General features: G+C 44.4%; 1 long non-coding RNA gene across 1 annotated transcript; it reads right to left on the reverse strand.

Annotated features, from left to right (window-relative positions):
- Positions 1 to 17211: 17211 nt before the first annotated feature.
- Positions 17212 to 17394, reverse strand: LOC109201551 (uncharacterized). Its single transcript, XR_002061606.1, has 2 exons — positions 17362 to 17394; positions 17212 to 17277 (listed from the first exon to the last, which is right to left on the reverse strand). It is a non-coding gene; the product is annotated as an uncharacterized LOC109201551 (long non-coding RNA).
- Positions 17395 to 17596: the final 202 nt, after the last annotated feature.

Raw genomic sequence — 17596 nt, forward strand, 5'->3', positions numbered from 1 at the left:
GGTGGATATTTTCCAAAACTCAGTTTTTGCATTTACGTGTGGACGAGAAAAACGGAGAAAACGCAGCGTCAAAGGTGTGCGCCTGTTTTGACGTCACACTGTGCGCCACGCTATTGTTTCGGTTTACTACAGTTCTACAGTACTGTTACTGTTAATTGTACTCTCTGCAGTGTTTAAATGCTTGCATATACACACACAGTTCCCTCCGACTCGGTTCTGCTTCTATGCCCCATCTTTGTTTACTATATACCACCGAAGCTTCTAGACTTCTGATTGGACAACATTTCTACATGGTTAGGAATATATCACCACCTGTTGCTTTGGCATGTTCCTAGCAGCGTTTTCCTTCGTTTCTGCGCTTACGTGTGGACGGGATTATTTTTTAAAACGAAAACGGAAAATCTCCGTTTTCAAAAATACCCGTGTACGTGTGGACGTAGCCTCAGTGGATTGATAGGAGCGCACTGGGACAGAGCAAACCACACCCAGTACCCGAATGGGTATTCAACCAACTACTGGTGGCAGTTTATGAACACAACCGCTATGGGCTCAAAATGTGGTCATAAATATTTTGTACTTGTAAATCAGTTTTGTACTGGTAAATCATGATTTGTATGTGTAAAAAGAATTTGTGTGTGTGTGAAAAAGATTTGTATGTGTAAAAAAGATTAGTGTGTGTGTAAAAAAGATTTGTATGTGTAAAAAGAATTTGTGTGTGCGTAAAAAAGATTCGTATGTGTAAAAAAGACAAAAAAAACCCTGCAAGTTACAAGTACGAATTTTGACCCTATTTTTCTTCCTTTCATCTGATTGGTCAATGTCATGTCAATCACAAATGTAACAATCCAATAGTTACAGAGAACAGATGGGTTTGGCTGTTGGAGGGGCGCTTTTTTGAACTGCAGGTCCTTGAAGGGTAATACAGTTTGAAGCTGGAGGATTTCTATATAAATATCCGATAGCAGCTAGGTCCCCTAACTTTCAGCAGCTGTTGAAAGGATAAAGTTGTGGTATATCAGTGGTTAGAAATACCATTTTTACTTTAGGATTAGTTTAACATAAAGTCAGGGCCAACCCGGGACCATTGCTGTGAGTCACAGTGTGCAGCATAAAAGTCCTTTCACATCGGACGCAGGATGTGCTGCTAATGCTAACTAAAAGCAAAGGATCCAGAATTTGTTGCGCTTGCTGCTGGGCTCTGTGAGTTTTTGCAGCAGCTCTACCTGTACTAGATGCACCTGCTCCTTGTCGTTTCTATCTGTCACTTTATGTCCTCTACAAGAGTTTCTGTTTTTTTTGCTAGTTCTTCAAATGTTCAATAAAAACATGTACTAATTCATAACAAAGAAAGCTTTGTAATGAAGACTGTCATTTCCTTTTTTTTTTTTCTTTTTTTTCCTGTCCCATTTGGATCTTTAGCCATCAGAATTGTTGTCTTAAGGCCAAGAGAGATGCCAAGGATTTACTTTACCAAGTGGATCATCATGGCCTTGCCATATTGGTCCATTTGATTGACCTTTATTTTAATTATGTATTTATTTCATTTTCGGTTGTTACAGTCGGAACAGACATGACTGGGGGATAGGACAGGGAGAAAGAATGAAAGAAAGAGAGGGAGAGAAAGAAAAATAGAGGGGAGAAGAGATGGTGAGAAAGGGGAGAAGAAAGAAAAAGAAAACAAACAAAACACCTGGATCACCTGTATGGAGAAAAAAAAACAGAAGAGAAAACAAACAAACAAAAAAAGAGCAACATAATAAATACAGCATCAAAATCCATCCATACATACATCAAAATACAGCAAAATACAGCACCATCACAATAAACTAGCTAGCAGTAGATAACAGTAGATACTAAATATTAAATGTTATTGTGCAGCACGCAAGATCGACAACGCACAATGTGCTTTGAGGTAGCAGCCAAGAAAGGTGTAGTTTGTGTCTGTGAACACCCATGTGTACACCTGTGTGGATAAGCATGCTTGTATTCCAAAGGTTTCTCCATGTAACGGTCTGCTAGGGAGTGTGGGAAGCCATAGCCCTGTCCCCCAGGGCACGAAGCAGGTATGGTGGAGATCCAGGCCCCAGACATCCAGAGGCCCCAGAGCACGAGGACCCAAGGAGGACCACCAAAGGGGGGCAACCGTGCCACCCTCCTGGGAAGAGCTGAGTAGAGCCCCAAACAAGAGGTCACCCAGCAGCCACAGAGCAGAGGCCAGAGGGGGTTGCAGTGGCATGCCCGCGGGCTCTGCCGGCAGCCAGCTGCGCCAGAGAGGACCGAGCTTCAGGCCCAGAGGCCAGAGGCCTGAGGGCACCCCACCCCCCGGAAGGGGCCCAGCCGGGCCACAGGCGCCAGGCCCCTCCAATCAGCCACCAGGAGTGAGCCGGTACAAACATGAGCGCCCAGCCCCAGTCGACAAGAACCACCAGCACACCAACGTCTGAGGGCATCAGCCACCGGCTGGGAGTGTGGTGAGGGGAGATAGGCCTCTGTACTTTGGAGGGCCAGAGATGTTCCCAGAGAGGTCGAGTCTAAGACCCAACCTGACATATAGACACAGACGAAGAGGCGCACGCAGACTCAAACGTGCATTACCCAACCTGACATATAGACACAGACGAAGAGGCGCACGCAGACTCAAACGTGCATACCCACCCCCATATACACAATCAAATACTCGGCACTTACCCAACGTGTAGACAGACACAAATAGACACTGCACAGACAATCACACTCCCCAAACATACTCTATATCCCTGCCCCCAGAGGGGCAAGCCGCAACTAGACCCAGGAGGTGTAACCCTTCTCTCTGGGGTGGAGGCAAGCGGACCGACTCCTTATCTGCAGTAGCAGGGAGGCCCCGCATCCCAGACCCCAATCTGACGGCCAGCACCTCCTCCCAGCCCCCCAGCCCCCCAGCCCTGACGGCTAACAGAACCGGGGTGAGTGAAGACCCCAAACCTCCCTCTGCCCGCTCATATGTAGTGTTGCTGTGTGCTGTTCTAAAGTGCATTTAAAACACAGGAGGGCATGGTGCCTCCTGCCAGAGAGCTGCACGGCTCCTCCCGAAAACCCTCAGTGTCTATATGCATTAAAATTGAGGGTAGGGCACCAGCGCCAGAGGTGGGTTGGAATACACCGACCATCCTATGGATGCTGTAAAACGTGCCCACCCCCAAGGCCCTATATGTATGTGTTATGTGAGAGTGTGAGTAATGTGGATGTCTAGGTTGCAGAATAAAATTGAGGCACAGGTGGCCAGAAGGGGACAGAGGGGGGGGGAGTGCCTCCCCTGCACCCTGGTGACATATCTGCACCCCAAGCCCTGTGTGTGTGGGTGGGTGTGGTAGAGCGGGAAGAGGGAGGTACCTGAGGATTTGGAGGGAAGAAAGGGAGGGGCAAGCGGCCCCTCCCTGAGGCCAGCTCCCCCGCTGACCCCAGTAGGCACCCCCACACTCTGGAACCCACCAGGGCAAGGGGGCCCAGGCCCATCCGGATCGGGGCCCACAGCAGCAGCACCGCCCAGCCCTACAGAGTCCGGGGCAGCCCACCCGACCCCACCGCAGAGAAAACTGCCACCCCATCATCCAATCATCTCCCAAACTACACAAGACAATAGACACCCAGGTTGAGTTCATTCTCTACCTCTCCTATATCTCTCCCCCACCTGCAAGGTGAGCTCCTGTAGAGAGGAGACCACCTGCAAAGATATAACAGCCTCCCCACCAGTTAGAGAGCCCCCTAGTTGGGCTGATGCACCAGAGGTCCCCTGCACCTGGGCTGAGCCCCCCTGCACCCACCCGCCCACAGCCCCGGTGACACAACAGCCAGGACCCAAGACTCCAAGGCCCAGCCAGCACCCCAGGCCTGGGGGTGGAACACCCCCAGACCCCCAAGCCTCCACGCCCGTCCGGGACCCACCCGGGGGCAACCAGGTCACCGGGCCAGTAACCAACGTCCGCCAGTACAGACCCTCCCCCATCTCTGCTGTATGCAGCCACAAGGAAAACACCATCTAGGAGCCACCAGAGCCCCTAACCAGGTCATGGCCACATACCCCGGGTTAGGCCCTCCAGGGAAAACGTCCCTAGGGACTCCCTTACTAGGTGATGAAGCCGATCAAAGGAGCCCAAAGGGATTGATCAAGTGAGGTGGCAGAGGCTGTATCAAGACTAATGTGATCTATTAGATGGTTTTTGTATTGATTAGAATTAAGATTATTTTTATTTTTCCAGGTAAGAAGGACCGCTTTCTTGGCAATGCATAGGGCTGTAAAAACAATGTGGGCTGTGTTTATTTCTGCAGTGATCTCATCCAAGTTGCTCAGCAAGCATACTAAAGGGGAGGCTGGAATGTTACATTTCAGACACTTTGGTAAGTCTTCACATATCTCACGCCAAAACTTCTGAACTGGTGGACATTCCAAAAATCGTTTCTTGTTGATCCCATATTGTGTAACTAGTCTGTCAAACAAAATAAAGTCTGTTCCTTCCAATATATGTTCCAAGTATTTAATTCCTTTGCAACTCCAATCTGGAAAGTTTGTCATATTATTGTTTTGTAATATGTCGGGATTGTTCCAGACAGGTGTACGTTTGCATGGGATTAATGAGGACTCTGTCATTTTTAGAAACTCCCACCATGCTGTCAGAGAAGAGCTGATGTTAATGCTTTTAAAGCATTCATGTCGTTTGATGTTTGAACTGATAAATGGTAGGTCTGAAATTTCTAGATTATTACATAGTGCCTGTTCTACATCTAGCCAGGGCTCATCTAAGAAGGTGTGTTTAAACCATCTAGAGATGAACTGAAGCCTGTTGGCTAAAAAATAGTGACTAAAGTTAGGCAGATCTAATCCTCCTTTATCAACTTGGTCCTTTGTAATGTTTTTAAGCTGATACGTGGGGGTTTATCTTTCCAAAGGAATTTAAAAAATATATGAGTCTTGTGATGGCTTATTTGGGATCATTGAAAACAAATAGTTTTTTTTTTTGGCAAGACCATCATTTTTATAGCGGCGACCCTTCCCATGAGTGATATGGGTAAAGATTTCCATCTAGCCAGATCGCTTTCTACTGTCTTTAAAAATGGGATGTGGTTTAATTTAGTTAATTCTGAAAGCTTAGGAGGGACATTAATACCTAAATATTTTATATTTCCAGATTGCAGTGGAGTAGGAGAAGAATTATGGAAGGAGCAATTAATCGGAAGAACTGTAGATTTTGACCAGTTAATTGAATAATCTGAGACTCTTGAGAAAGAATTTATCAATCTAATCACCCCAGTGATATTGGTTTGTGAGTTTTGGAGAAAAAGTAACACATCATCCGCATAAAGGCTGATTTTATGTTCTACATTCTTACATTTTATGCCCCTAATTGTTGTAGCCTGTCTAATTGCTGCTGCTAGTGGTTCAATAAAAATTGCAAACAGTGAAGGGGAGAGTGGGCATCCCTGCATGGTGCCCCTCAGGAGACAGAAGCTGGAGGATGTTTGGTCATTTGTTCTGACACAAGCTGTTGGGGAATTATATAATATTTTTAACCAGTTTATGAAAGAGTTTCCAAAACCAAATTTGTGTAAAGTTGCAAATAGAAATTTCCAGTTAACTCTGTCAAATGCTTTTTCTGCATCAAGAGACAATATTATGGTTTCAATGTTTTTACTGCATGAGTAGTCTATCAAATTAAGTAATCTACGTATATTTGTTGATGAGTGCCTACCTTTTATGAAACCAGTTTGGTCAGGATGAATTAAGAGGGGGGTTATTTTCTCTAGTCTCTTTGAGAGAGCTTTGCAGATTATTTTAAGGTCTACATCAGGCGTGTCCAAAGTCCGGCCCGCGGGTCCAGTTTTAATTGGCCCGCAAGTAATTTTATAAATAGAATAGAATATGGCCCGCACTTCAACTTTTGCTTGAGTTTATTGCACTTCTTAGTTTTAACACCAGGGGGAGCTACTGTTGATCAAGGCAGTTGCTCCACCAAAAAGGACAATCACAGAAGAAATTTACCCCAAGTTACTAAACATGGCAGAACCAAAGAAGCGAAAGGTAGAAAGTGAGTGCAGAAAATTTCAGACACGGTGGGAGAGTGAATATTTCTTCAAAGAATTCAAGGGGAAGTGTGTCTGTTTGATCTGCACTGAAACTGTGGCAGTTATGAAAGAGTATAATGTACGACGTCATTATGAAACCAAACATCAGGCCTATGCATCCTACACTGGTGCTGAGCGAGAGCAGAAATTAAAGCAAATAGTAGCTATCCTGCGGGGTCAGCAACAGTATTTTTTTTCGTGCTCAAATTGTCCAGGAAAAGGCTCCAATAGCAGCTATGAAGTCGCCCAACTCATGGCAAGACATGGCAAGCCTTTTTCAGATGGAGACCTCATAAAACGCTGCCTCGTTAAAGTCACCGAAATAACGTGCCTGGAAAACGTACCGCAGGACTTCAACAACGTCAGCATCTCCAGAAATACAGTTGTGCCACGCACTGAAGACTCATCAGCCAACATTAAACTGCAACTGTCTGATAAAGCTGTGCTTTTGATTTTTACTCCATCGCATGCGATCTGAGCACTGATGCCACAGACACCGCACAGCTGCTAATTTTTTGCGGGGAGTGGATGAGAGCACGAGCGCTTTAGGTGTAAAAAATATATTCCACAGTACCCGTGTGTTAATGTGCAGGTACACATGCTTCAAATATCAATAATGCGCATCAATTCTGTCACTACCCTGCTTTTGCGCAACACTTTCTTATATGCGTTTATCTTGTTAACACACAGAGTACACACCGCTGTGCACAGCGCACACACACGCAAAGTCAGCTGATCTCATCTGATGCAGATCTGCTCCTTGATCAAGTGACATTTGTCCGGATTTTTGCCACAAGTGGCGTACGATCAGCAACGCAGCTGGATGGCCCGACTTACATACCCAGCGCAGCTGATACTCACCAGAATAATTTACTAAAATTATATGGACTCATGTTATTAAGTCCAGTGCAGTCTGTTAATGTTGATAATCGTTTCAAACGAACGTTAATAGATGTTTTGCTAAGCCTAATAACTTAAATAACAAACTTGAAATGTACCCGTCCCATTTTCCCCTTTATTGTTTTTTCTCTGTACTGTAAATCTTCTGTCTAAGAAGAAATCTGCTGCTGTTCTGAGAATGAGCTACCAAAGCTTTTTCTGAATAAATCAATAAAGATCCATTTATGGAAAACTGTGATGAAGGCAGTTTTGTCTTTAATTATATTAAACAATATAACACATTTGACCACTTTTAAGTGATTTTTAATACAGTAAAGTTAAGGTTATATACCTAATTTCTAGTAAGTGGCCCAGCCCCTCCTATATTTTTATGTATGTGGCCCTCAGCGAAAAAAGTTTGGACACCCCTGGTCTAGATTAATAGGGGATATTGGACGATAGCTTGAGGCAAATACAGGGTCTTTGCCTGGTTTTAGTAAGAGAATGATATTTGCAGAGTTCATATTTGTTGGGAGCACTCTTTGATTTCCTGCAACATTCTGTAAAATACTGGTGCTAGAATGGTCCAGAATTCTTTGTAGAATTCTGCAGGAAAGCCATCTGGACCTGGAGCCTTATTATTGGGCATACTTATCAGGGCTTCCTGGAGTTCACCTGATGTCAGTGGCGAATCCAGTGCCATTGCTTGGGTGTCCAATAATTTTGGAAGAGTTATGTTGTCGAGAAATTGATCAATTTCGTTTTTAGATGGGTTTATTTGTGGTGTATATAAAGTTTCATAGAAATTCCTAAAAATTTTGTTTATTTTTTTAAGATAATATATTGTATTCCCAGATAAATCTTTAACAGCACATATAGTTGTTTTTTCTTCATTGATTTTTAACTGGTTAGCAAGAAATTGTCCGGATTTGTTACCGTGTTCATAATTTTGCAGGCGAAGTGTTTGTACTAAGAATTTAGTCTTTTTATTAATAATTTCATTTAATTCTAGTTTTGTTTTGCGTATTTTGTTTAATATTTCTTGATCTTGGTGGGACGCGTAGGCTTCTTCTAGGGATTTGATGTTTTTTTTCTAATTCCTGAATATTTTTTGTTTTCTTCTTTCTTTTTATGTGATGAGAAAGAGATTATTTTACCTCTTATCACGGCTTTCCCTGCTTCCCATAGAACAGATGCTGATGTTCCAGGAATGTCATTAAAGCCTAAATACAGAGTCCAGTCTTTTTTAAAGTATTTGATAAACTCTTCATCTTTGAGCAGTGATGTATTAAATCTCCAGTTTTTACTTGGCATAGTATTATTTTTCTGCATTAGTGTTAAAGATACAGGAGCATGATCGCTGACAGCTATAGGATGAATCTCAGTGTCTGAAATGTCCCTCAGCAGTGAGCTGCTGACCAAAAAATAATCCAGACGAGAGTAGGAGTGATGAACATGTGAGAAGAAAGAATATTCCTTACTGTTGGGGTGAAGGGAGCGCTATGCATCGCAAAGACCAAAGTCGCTCATATACTGTTTGATTATATTTGTGGACTGACAATTACGCTGAGTTCCTGCTGTACTGAGCCTATCCATTTCTTCATTTAGTCCTAGGTTGAGGTCTCCCCCAAGAACAATTGTGCAATCTAGGTGCTCGGAGAGTGTACTAAAAAAACCGTGGAAGAATGTCATTTCCAAAACACCTGTGACACAAAAATCACCAAACTCGGACGACCACAGACTGTTTTCCTTTGTGGTGATGAAGGAAAACACTGGGTTGGCATGTGAAAGGGCATTTATTCCCTTCAAAGACCTGCAGTTCAAAAAAAGTGCCCCTCCGACAGCCAAACCCATCTGTCCTCTGATTGGATTGTTACATTTGTGATGGACATGGCATTGACCAATCAGATGAAAAAGTACCATTATATTACTACTCACTACTATGTATAGACATGTACACACACACATGTACACACTAAATATACATATGTATACATATACATACATATATACTTGCACATGTCCATACACATGGAAGGTCCATTATGCATGAAGTGGTGACTATGGTTGCCGGTGTCTCTAGCTTCACATGTCTGAGAACAGAATCACCAATTACCAGAGTTTGACCCCCGGCGGGTGTGTCGCCGAGTGGGGAAAAACGGTTAGACACATGAACAGGTTGGTGGTGTACCTGGGGCTTCTGTTTAGGACTATGCTTCCTCCTCACCGTCACCCAGCCTGCTCTCTTTCCCTAGCTGCTTGGGGTCTGCCGGGGAACAGCTAGCGGGGCCTACACTATCTTCGGCTGCACCAGCTACAGGGGCCTGGCTAGCTACGGGTGAATGAAGGGTGCGAAGCCGAGTCTCCAATTCAGTAATCCTGGCCTCCAGAGCTGCAAATATGCTACATTTATTACAAGCATCATTACTGCTAAAGGAGGCCGAGGAGTAACTAAACATCTGACACAATGAGCAGGAAAGTGCAGGAGGGACAGGTGAAGTAGCCATGGTGCTAACGAGTCGACTACGAGCTAAGCTAAGCTAGCGAAAAGGTACAGACACAGTGAGTGAATACTTTGGCTATAAATTAGGTAGTGAGTACATAGAAAGTATGCTTCGGATGAAGCACGTGAAGATTGTACTATGAAAAAAGAATTTATTTAAAAGTTTTTAATTAAATTGCTAAGCAGATAAGCTACTCAGAAACACCAATGTGTTTGAGCAGGAACATGAAGTGATACTCTACCGCAGAGATAGCGAACACCAAGTGACAGTGCCACCTGAAGGAAAGAGTCTGAAGCTCACAGGTCAAAGTTCGAAGATCAGCTGCTGCACCTCATGTGATATTAATTTGATCAAAAATCAACCTGCAGCAGGTTTCTGCTCCAACTCAGATACACTGAACAACCCTGAGAACAAATCAGATAATGTGGGTGTGTCTGTAAGCTTCAATAGATGAGCATTAAACACCTCACACCAGCAAAGAGTCTGAAGTTTGAGCTCACAGGTCAAGGATTAGCTGTATATAACAATTCACTTTTCAACAGTAGATAGCCTGACTGTGGGCATCTCTGCAGCCATAAACAGTTTAAACATTAAACACTGAACCATAAAAAGGCTTAAACTGCATCACACAGGTCAAAGCTCAGGTGCTGTTATAAGTTTAAATAAATCATTAATCCTTTTCTTTTCCCTCTGGGCACATTCACTTGGCCTTGGGGTGTTTTGACTGAGCTGCACTATGTTTCAAATGTTGTAAATATTTCCACACGGATGAATGAAGACAGATTCATTCTTAACTTTTCAAGATGACTCCAAGGTACACCACATCTATGCTTTTCTACCTCTTCTTAAGATAACCCCAGTGATTTTCCCTTGGTCTGAAATCTCACCTGATCTTATGATATTGCAAGTCATCTGCCTTTAAGGCAGCTAACCACTCTGACTAGTTTGCATAACACCAACTCAACAAGAACTGAGAAGTGTTAAGTTGTTAAATTTCATGCAGATTATATATGATTTAATTATGTTCACATTAGAAACATGTATTTTTCAAACACGTGAGACTCTTATAACTGAAAAAACCATCCAGTTTCTCTTTTTTGAGTAAATGATTAGGAAGGACAAAAACAGTGTTTCTATATGGAAATAATTTCTGACTCATCTTCAGTCCATCGTCTGATTAACCTGGCGTTCATATTTCTGAGTGGAACTAAATGATTCCTACATCTTTTCTGAACTCTCTGCATTCAAGTGCAACATTTGAGCTTCTGTTGTATTTCTATTTAATAATCATGTTTAAGTATTAAATGATTCTGAAAGAAGACTAGCGCAAATCCACCATCTTCAGTAGTACTGCAATCAGCTGGAATCAGAAGCCGGTGTGGTGATGAGAGCAGGTGTGTGGGCCAGCAGTGGGAGCCCGCAATGAGCATCGCCGCGGCGAAAGAGAGAGAGAGCAAAACAAAAACAAACATCTTGCCTAATATAGGGTCGGCCAGCGAGGCACCGAGGGACCATGACATTTAAAAACAAACCCAGCCTTCCATGTGTCACTTTTCACCTGATCCCAGTGATGTTTCATTCGTTTCTGATAATGTCACAATGGTGTTCATTTATCCGTGCTTAGAGTATTAAAGTCAAACAGCTTCATCAGCAGCTCGTTCTCTAAACTCCATTTACAACTCAAATATATTTCAGATGTCTGCGCTCTGCTTTGAATCCGTGCCTGTATCTCCATAATATGACTTTAATTTGATCATTGCAGGCTGAAAATTAACATGAATTTGGTTCTAATCAAATAAGATCGTTTTAATATCTGTCATTAAAATCCTCAGACAGACTTAAAAAAGTGACATTACATTAGCTTACCCAGTAATAAACCCTGGGTTACCCAAGACATCAAAGCTACTCTCGACAAGAAAAAAAGAGTTTTCAGAAGTGGTGATAGAGATCAGTTGAAACTGAAGGAGCTGAAAGCCGAGATTGCAGAGGGAAAAGAGTCCTACAGAAGGAGGCTGAAAAACAAACTTCCGGAAAAGAACACCAGGGAGGTGTGGAATGGAATGCGGGCCATTACTTGCCTGAGACAAAAGAGAGGTGTTCGGATGGATGGGGACATCGAATGCACTTCAATAGCTTTGACTGCCCTGCATCTCCTGTCTCCACACCCTGCTCTTTCTGTCTTCTTCTTTTTCCTCCCACCTCTCCTGCCCCCTCAGCCTGTCTTTCTCTGTCCCTCTCAGCAGATGACATCAAAAAGGAATCGGGCAGGCTCCAGTACAGCGGCTGACCCGGATGGTGTCAGTCACAGGGCCCTCAGATGCTGTCTCAGCTATCTGGAGTTCTCCATTGGATCTTCAACATGAGTGAAACTGCAGAGGGTTCCATCACTCTGGAAGACATCCTGCATGATTCCTGTCCCCAAAAATATTAACCCATCGATCCCCAGTGACTACAGGCCAGTGACTCTGACTTCACATGTCATGAAGACACTGGAGAGACTCATCCTGAGACATCTGCGTCTGCTGGTGGAGCCTTGGCTGGACCCCCTGCAGTTTGCTTATCAACCCCGTATCAGTGTGGAGGATGCCATCATCTACCTGCTGGACCAGGCTTATTCACACTTGGACATTGTTGGGAGCACTGTGAGGGTCATGTTCTTTGACTTCTCTAGTGCTTTTAACACAATCATAGAATAGAATAGAATAGAATGCCTTTATTGTCACTATACAGTTGTACAATGAGATACAGAGCATCTCCTACTCAGTGCAAACATGCTGGGGGGGGGGGTACAGTTCTGCAGCGCTATATACATATGGACAGTATTAACATATGGAAGAAGATGTGTATATATATATAAAATGTACAATTTACAAGCCGTAAGTAATATGTAATAAATTGTGTTATGTATGTACAGTTGAGTTATTGCACATGGAATTGGTATAAATAGTCTTATGTATATACAAAAATATTGGTATAAATAGTGTTATGTATATACAGTTATTGCACATAGAATTGGTATAAATAGTGGTGGTCCATAGAGGAAGTGGGAAGTGGGGGGCTGTGTTATCGGTGCATGTGTGAGTTCAGGGTGGTTATGGCTTTGGGGAAGAAACTGTTTTTGAGTCTGTGGGTTTTTGTGCTGATGCACCTGTAGCGCTTCCCTGAGGGAAGCAGGCTGAACATGTTGAAGCCAGGGTGGGAGCTGTCCTTGATAATGTTTGCTGCTCTGCTGAGGCAGCGGGAGGAATAAATGTCCATCAGGGAGGGGAGAGGGCAGCCGATGATCTTTTGTGCTGTCTTGACCACACTCTGAAGCCTCACTCTATCTGCCTTGGTGCAGCTGCCGTACCATACCGTGATGCAGTAGGTTAGCAGGCTCTCAATGGACGAGCGGTAGAAGGTCAGCAGCAGGTTGGAGTTCAGCTTGTACTTCCTGAGGACTCTCAGGAAGTGCAGCCGCTGTTGGGCCTTCTTGACGACCGCTGAGATGTTTTCTGTCCAGGAGATGTCAGCAGAGATGAGGACACCAAGGAACCGGAAAGTGTGGACCCTCTCCACACACTCCCCGTTGATGTAGAGGGGGGCCAAGTCGGTGTTGTGTCTCCTGAAGTCGATAATGAGCTCTTTGGTTTTCTTAGTGTTCAGTGCCAGGTTGTTTTCTGAACACCATGCTGCCAACTTCAGGACTTCCTCTCTGTACTCTGCCTCGTCTCCCTTTGAGATGAGTCCGACTACTGTGGTGTCATCAGCAAACTTGATGATGAGAGTGTTGTTGTGGGTCGGACTGCAGTCGTGGGTGTAGAGAGAATACAGGAGGGGGCTCAGCACACAGCCCTGTGGGGAGCCGGTGCTCAGTGTGCGAGTGGAGGAGAGATGAGGGCCGAGTCTTACAGTCTGGGGCCGGTTTGTGAGGAAATCCTTTATCCAGGCACATGTGAGAGGAGTGAGGCCAAGAGTGACCAGTTTGGTGATGAGGATGTCCGGGATGATAGTATTAAAGGCTGAGCTGTAGTCCACGAAGAGCATTCGGACGTAGCTCTGCCGCTGCTCTAGGTGACTCAGCACAGCGTGGAGGGCTGTGGCGATGGCGTCTTCTGTGGATCTGTTTGCACGGTATGCAAACTGGTGGGGGTCGAATTCTGGGGGGAGGTAATCCTTGATGTGCTGAAGGACTAGTCTCTCAAAGCATTTCATGATTACCGGTGTGAGGGCCACAGGGCGGTAATCATTCAGGCTGGAGATGGGAGACTTCTTCGGCACTGGGATGATTGTGGCTGATTTTAGACAGGATGGGATGGCTGCCTGATCCAGTGAGAGGTTGAAGAGTCTGGTGAAGATGAGGGTGAGCTGGTGTGCGCATGCTCTTAGTACCTTGCCAGGTACTCCATCTGGACTGGCCGCCTTCCTGGGGTTCACTGCTAGGAGCACACGTCTGACATCGTGCTCCGTTACAGTGAGTGGAGCGGTGCAGGAACCAGGTGAGGATGAGGATGGGAGCAGGGCTGAAGCAGATGAGTGTTGCTGTTGTGGTGTTTCAAAGCGGGCGAAGAAGCTGTTTATTTCCTCTGCCAGCTGCACACTCGGATTTTCTGTTTTCGCAGTGCTGCCTCTGTGGTTGATGATGTCTTGCATTCCCTGCCACACCTCCCGTGTGTTGTTGCTGGACAGGTGGGACTCGATGTTCCTTTTGTGGTCTGACTTGGCTTTTTTAATCCCCCTTTTCAGGTCAGCTCGAGCAGCCCTGTACAGAGCTCTGTCACCTGATCTGAAGGCGGCATCACGGGCTTTGAGGAGTGAGCGGACCTCGCTGGTCATCCAGGGTTTTTGGTTTGGGAAAACCCGAATGCTTTTGTCTACAGTCACATTTGCAGTACAGAACTTGATGTAGTCCAGTACTGATCCTGTGAAAGTTTCTAGGTCCTGGTGTTCAAATATGTCCCAGTCTGTCTCTGTGAAGCAGTCTTGTAGTTTGTGGAGAGCATTTTCCGGCCAGGTTGTAACAGTCCTTGTGGTGGGCCTGGCACTGCGCCTGAGGGGGGTGTAGGCTGGGGAGAGCAGGAGGGAGAGATGGTCGGACTGACCGAGGGGGAGGGGTATGGCTCTATATGCATGCTTGATGTTGGAGTAAACATGATCTAGAGTGTTTTCTCCTCTGGTGGGACATTTGACATGCTGATAGAACTTTGGGAGTACAGTCTTTATGTTGGCCTTATTAAAATCACCTGCAATAATGTGAACACCATCCGGGTGGGCCCGCTGCTGTTCGTTAATGGTGTTCAGCAGGATAGAGAGCGCCGTGTTTACGTTGGCATCGGGTGGAATGTACACAGTCGTGATGATCACTACTGTTAGCTCTCTCGGTAGAAAAAAAGGCCGGCATCTTACCGACATGTACTCGAGGTTCGGGGAGCAGTGACTGTTTATAATTGTCCCGTTGTTGCACCAGCTTTCATGCACGTAAATACAGAGCCCTCCCCCCCTGCTCTTACCGGAGTCCTTTGTCCTGTCCCAGCGGAGTAGAGTGCGGCCTGCTAGCTGAACGCTAGCATCGGGTATTCCCGGGTGAAGCCAGGTTTCAGTGATGATCAAGGCACAGCAGTCATGAACATAGCGATTTCCCACTAGTTGTAATTCCAGGTCGTCCGTTTTTTGCACGAGGGATCTGGCGTTGGAGAGATAGAGGCTCGGCAGAGGTGTCAATCAGACCATCACTGTTAGGGAATAAGCTCACGGAAATAATAATAATACTAATTATTATTGCTTCCATTCCATCATTACAGACTTCCTAATGCTTGTTTTATTCAGCTATCATGACCATGGTATTAAATTCCTGCATATCACACAGAAACTGCCACAGATGTTGCCTGGCAGTTATTACTATTCATTAAGTTTTTTTTTGTTTTTTGTTTTTTTTTGTCTGTCCCATTTGGTTCTTTAGCCGTCAGAATTGTTGTCTGAAGACCAACAAGGATACCAAATGGATTTATTCTGCCAAATGGATCATCATGGCATTGCTGTATTGGTCCATTTGATCAACTTTTGTTGTTATTATTTATTTTATTTTCAGTTGTTACAGATGAGACAGACATGACTGGGGGATAGGAAAGGGAGAAAGAAAGAGAGGAAGGAAAAGAAAAACAGAAGGGAAAAGGGACAGTGAGAAAGGGCACTTACAAAGACAAAAAAAAAAAAAAAAAAAAAAAAAAAAATCTCCTGGATCACCTGTTGAGAAAAAAAGAATAGAAAACAAGCAAAAAAAAACAAAGCAACATACTAAACACAACACCATCACGTTAATCTAGCTAAGTGTAAACAGCAATAAATACTAAATATTGAATGTTGTTGTGCAGCACAGACAGCGCACAATGTGCTTTGAAGTAGCAGCTAAGAAAGGTGTAGTTTATGTCTACGAGCAGTGAACACCCGTGTGCACACCTGTGTGGATCAGCGCGCTTGTATACAGGTTTCCCCATGTAACGGTCTGCTAGAGGGTGTGGAGGGCCATAGCCCCGTCCCCCAGGGCATGAAGCAGGCATGAAGGAGATCCAGGCTCCAGACATCCAGGGACCCCAGAGTGCGAGAGCCCAAGGAGGACCACCGGAGGGGTTAAGTTTGTTTTAAAAAGTTATTAACATGTTATTAAATAGAAACAGGCAGTTTTGCATTTTACACAGAAACTACCAGCTTTAATCAGTGGTAATAACTTAGAAATAGCCCTACTATTACCACCAGCCGTATTTCCACATTTCTACACCCAGTTTTGGGCCCTTATTATTCAATTACATACATTTCGGTGTAATATTACTCACCTGTAACCACCACCTACTATGGTATTACTTGGATATTAACTGGTTATTACTTAAGTAATTGAGTAGTAATAACTTCGAAATTATCACATTTTTCTTTCCATTTTGGTACTCTACTTTTACCCCTTAAACCACGATATATGAAGTCAAATAAAGAAAATAAACACACAAGACTCCAGAAAAGATGAACTGTCAATTTAATTTTACCAAGAATTCCATATATTCTGGCACCAGTTTAACTTGATGTTTCTAAATTTGCCCTAGAGTCAGGAATGTGTCACCAAGAAGGAAGTCACAATGGCAGTTACAATATAATTATCTGATGATGGGTTAACTTTGGTCCTTTGAGATATTCCCAGGTTCTTGTTGGATCTAATGAGCTGGTTCTCCTCTATTAGAGCAGACAAACACAGAAGGACCAGCTGAACTTAAAGGCAGTGAAGGCTCCACACACAGGCTCGAACCGATCACTCATGCAACAAAATGGCAAAAGGGCAGGTTCATACAATGTCCAAATTTCTTTTAGCTGGTTCACATGGAAACTTCTCACTTTCTCACCCTCACTAAACTATCTGTCCCCCTCCATCCAGCAACCCCTAAAACACCTGTGTGGAAGTTCCTCCCTACACTCTGTGTGAAGCAAAGCACAAAGGAGACACCTGCTGGAGCAGGTGGAGTCCTACAGACACTCTTCACTACAGAAACACCTCCTACAACATCCACTCTTTACACTCTGACTGCTGTGTTTGTGGAAACACTCCAACACACACCGCTTCACATATGAACATAGGGTTCAGGTCCAGGTTTGAGTCTCTGATGGATCCTGATAAAAAGTTCAAATCTTCAGTAAAAGGCTCATCACATATCAACTGATAGTATTGACGTTAGTTTACTTTTTCTCAGATAACTGTCTTTGCTCAAATTTCTTAATGACATCTTTGACACGGTTACTTTCATAGGACACAGAGCTGGGTGGAGGTCCAGGTGGGTTCCTGTGAATAATGATGCAGCAGTGATGTGAGTGCTGAGCTGTGACATGGAGAAGAGTCATGGACAGTTAGAGATGGTCATCTCACCTCTGAGCTTTGGTCTGGCTCTCATGTTCCCCACACAGAGTGCTTTTAGAGGGAGGGACTCCCTCCTCTCTGTCCTCACACTGATCCATGCTGCTCAGTTCAGCTCACACACACTTTCTACCTTCACCTGCAGAGGACAGAGAGGAGGGAGGGACTCCCTCCTCTCTGTCCTCACACTGATCCATGCTGCTCAATTCAGCTCACACACACTTTCTACCTTCACCTGCAGAGGAAA

Source organism: Oreochromis niloticus, unplaced genomic scaffold (genome assembly GCF_001858045.2).
Source record: "Oreochromis niloticus isolate F11D_XX unplaced genomic scaffold, O_niloticus_UMD_NMBU tig00008834_pilon, whole genome shotgun sequence".
Taxonomy (NCBI): Eukaryota; Metazoa; Chordata; class Actinopteri; order Cichliformes; family Cichlidae; genus Oreochromis; species Oreochromis niloticus.